The following is a 4,538-nucleotide window of genomic DNA, read 5'->3' as shown; positions in this document are numbered from 1 at the left end:
TCAATTTTCTCCTTAAGTAAAAGTGCACATACCACAAAAATACTTCATTACAAATCAAGTCTTACATTAAAAATATTTCTTTAGTAAAAGTCCCCACATATTAGCAGTTAAATATATTCTAAGGATAAAATAGTAACTGTGGTGAATGGGCTCTTTAACACTATCAAAGGCATTATTATTACTAATTCATTAATGTGTATTAATGTCTAGGTAGTATTTTGTAACTAGTCAGATGATGCTTACTTGCTATATTGCTGTGTAGTTAACCTGCAACGCCCAAATCCTACAAAGATTAAAACAGCTCGTGTGGTGAGAATATTTGACCTGTTTGTAGATTTGTTGATGATGTTTTCTCAAAATCGGTGTTTGCATTTGAAGAAACAAAGAATGAGGCAGATTTCTACACTACAAGGACAAGAAAGATGAATCTGACTTCAAAAACAGTGACTTAAACCAACCCACTGGCAATGAAAGTTGGTTGAAATCAGCATTAATTTTTAAAATAAGACTGAAATGATGAGAGTTAGGTGTTTTCACTCAAAAATGTACCATGCTTTTGAATCCACTAACTGCAGGAGTCAGATTAAAAAGTATTTAGACATAAAGAATAATCATTATTACACAGTGTAAATTGCAGCTTTTAGCCTGTTAGGAATTCATAACAGTCTAATCTGTGAGCCTCATCCACCTGCCAAGTGTTAGTTATGAAATTGAACTGCAGCACAGAGTAAAATCACACTTTGGTGATATCATAATTCATCATTGGTGCAGACAGCCCAGCCGACTCTCTCATCAGCTTAACACTGCAGAGACACACACCATTTTCTTTTGATGGATCACTCCGTAATCATTATGGAAGTGCGGCTGCATGGCCTACTTCCTGCTGCTCCATTATCCGTGTGTGGCCTATTTCTGTGGTCCGAGCCTCATAGTGCCATCCTACACCATGGAAAGGTCCGGTAGGAGGGAATAGCCGTATGGACTGGACCTGTGGGAGTTCCCTCGTTTCACAGAGGAATGACTCATCTGCTCTGACATGTCAAATAAAAATAATACATGTGGACCCCGGTTCTAGTGAAACATGAAGTCAGCATGGATTAGGTGATGTTCAGGGAGGAACATCCATCATATCATCAGGCTGATGTATTGGTGTCACTTCATGTGGTGACACATAATCTGCAGAATTGGAAGCAACAGTGTTTAATTTTCCATAACAATGCTTGCATCATGTGAAGCTCTCTCTTTACACTATTTTAATGCACTGTGGATGAAGCTAACATTTAATATGGCCACCCCTAGAAAGGTCCAGTTGTTCTCAGTCCTCATATTTGACCATAGATGCACTAAAAGCAAGACAATAAACATTTGCTCAGCAGTGGTCTCTGTTGCAGTTATAGACTGAGTACAACAGCAGCACATGTAGGTGAACACATTTAGTAAAGTCAAGTATACAACAACATCAGTAATTCTTCTGTTTTCTGAAACTTTACATGATAAATTCCTAGAAAGATTCCTGGACAGTACTAGAAATCCATCTATCCATTTAATTTCTATCCATCGCTTCATCCTCTGAGTCTATCCCAGCAAACACACTCACATTTACCCCTGTGGACAATTTAGAGTCAGTTAATCTCAGCATGTCTTTGGACTGTGGGAGGAGGCTGGTAGCAAACCCAAGACCTAGGAGCACCTCTGTGTCACCCAGTACTAGAAATTCCCTTGCAAACGATTTTAGGTTTCTCACGGAGAGCTGTAGCTAACGTCTGTTCAAAATGCTGCAGCTCGGATCATCGCCAGGACATCTTCTCTCCTCCACATCACACCAGTTCTCCAACAACTTCACTGGCTCCCAATCACACACGTCATCATCTATAAAACCATGCCGCTAACCTTCAAGACCCTCCATAACTTTGCCCCTCCGTACCGCACTGAACTCCTCCACATTAACACACCCGGCCAGACTCTCAGATCATCTTCCTCCCTCAGCCTCACCATCCCTCCTGCCTGTATGACCACCATGGGCTCCAGAGCCTTCAGCCACTCTGCCTCCCGCCTCTGGAACTCCCCCCCACCTGACATCAGCAACATCAACACACTGGACATTTTCAAATCCTGTCTCAAAACTCACCTGTTCAAACAAGCCTGCTCACTTTGACCTCCGTTCCTCCTTCTCCTTCTGTTGTTCTGAAATTGCTAAATTTCCTTCTTTTAAATTTTTACAATTTTTTTTACATTTTATACTGTATATTTGAATGTGTTTTAACTTTGTTTCCTCTGTACGGTGACCTTGAGTGTTCTGAAAGGCATCTACAAATAAAATGTATTATTATTATTATTATTATTATTATTATTATTATTATTATTATTGTTATTATTATTGTTACATATGGTTGCTACAGTTGGAACATGCTCAAAGGTTACATTGGCCTGCATGTTCCTGCAGTGGAAAGCAGTTTATGCTCTTTTATATTCGAAGTTACTGTATGTTTACTGTCATTCTATGGACCAAAGCAACTCCTCAGGAACCTTTATAAGCTTCACAACTATCAATGTGGCCTGGTCTTGACCCGTGCAGTAAATGCACTTTGTGGATTTATTCAAGTCCACACAACATATAGCTGGTAGTACAGTTCAAACAGTGTGTAGATGAGCATATCGAATATGGTGAGGACGATACAGAGTAGAATGGTGGAAATGGAAATGGGCAGCGGGAAGCAGTGGGCTGGAGGAAGGTCAGCAGCAGCATCCAACCGTGGACATGACAGAGACTAAGCCAGTTGGTGGGAGAACAACCACAGATCAGAAGCATCCAGGACACTCAGAGAAAAGACACAGGGGGAAATGGAGTGAATGCAATGCAATTATGGTATATAGTAAATACGTAGGTAGTTAGAGAAGGGCTCAGTGCATCCAGAGAGGTCCCCCAGCAGAACAGGCATATAGCAGCAGAACTAGGGGCAGAAATAAGGGACATGGAGAGGGGAAGGCAGTTGTTCCCCGTACATGAAGACTCCAGCTCACCCCCTCAGGGTCCCCCAGTCAGCCCTAAATATAAGATTCGTCAAAAAAAAAAGGTTCTAAGCCTGGTCTTAAAAATAGAGAGGGTGTTCGCTCAGCAGGAAACCCATCCTCTACAGACAAGCTTTTCACAAAAAAAAAAACAAAAAAACACTATCTTCAGATACAAGGAGAGCAGATCCAACCCAGGAATCCAGGTATCTAACTGTACAGTCTGGCTTCATCACTTTCACTGATTGACTGTGGCTGTAAAGTTGATCACCCAGGTCATGGTGGTCGACACCCCAGGGTGGCTCCATGTCATCCTGCTGGTGCAGCCCACCTCTAAGCTCGGTAAAGTAATAATCATTACTGGTGTCCAATGTGTTTTCTTGATGCTCAGTGTTTATATGTCCTTGTCTCACTGCTAAATAGCCACAGAGCACATATAGATCAAGATGGCAGCGAGCGTGGATGCAGCGGCTCCGTGCTCTCCTTTGCTCTTTTGTATATGTTTCAGTTGCATATAGTTTTAATCTGTGTTTAATATTGCTTTATATAATTTATCTTTTATTGCTGCTAATACAGAGAGTGCCAACTGATTTTCATTGTTTTTGGTAACAGTGACAATTCTATGCAATTTCTATTTGTACAGTCATTTGGTTCTTCATTTGATGCGATGCCTATTTGTTCCCAGTGGCCTCCAACTTTAGGTACAGCACCGGGGAGAGGGCTCAGAAGATAAATATGGGGGGAATTATGTGGCAAGATCACTCCAGGGATTAATAATGAAAACATATATTTCTGTAACACATTATGGTTATTTTAGCCCTGTGGTGGACTGCAGACCTGTCCAGAGTACCTCACCTCTCCCCCAGTGTCATCTGGAACAGACTTCCCAGGATAAAGAATAGAATAGAGTTTATTGCCATTTGCACAGGTACGTCTCAGTGCAGGTACATTGGAATTCTTGTATGTGACTTCGAGTCAAAAAGAAATTAAAAAGCAACAATTAAAAAAACAAGAACCGTGAAATAAATCACACTATACCACATTATCAGTGCAAATATTAGCATAAATAGATAAACAATAAACACAACAATCAATAAAATACTTGTTTGCAAAGGTACGTATTGAATATAGTGAGGGTATTGCACATTTGTCCATTATAATGTGTGTGATGTCGCGATATTTTGATGTTATGCCGTGTTATAGTACCTCCCCTCCCTGATGTCCAATGCTTATGTTTATTTGTGTGACTTTCCTCTCTGTATGTTATGTCTGTCTGTCTCTGTCTACATTATCCCTCTACTGAGTTTCAAATTAAAACAGTTAAAGAAAACACTGCTTTGCTGTGACTGCTCTCAGTTCCTGTCATTTAAGGTTATTCCAGGTTCACCGTTGTCCTGAATGAACCTCACAACCAATTTGCTGCATTCACCCAACATGACCAGTCAAATATTTTTTCAGGTGGAGGGATCCTATTGGCTGACAGCGCTGCTCATCCGACCAATAGCAGCTCAGTTCAAACTTGACAGGAA

Source organism: Amphiprion ocellaris, chromosome 7 (genome assembly GCF_022539595.1).
Source record: "Amphiprion ocellaris isolate individual 3 ecotype Okinawa chromosome 7, ASM2253959v1, whole genome shotgun sequence".
NCBI lineage: Eukaryota > Metazoa > Chordata > Actinopteri > Pomacentridae > Amphiprion > Amphiprion ocellaris.
This window is presented reverse-complemented; position numbering follows the sequence as displayed.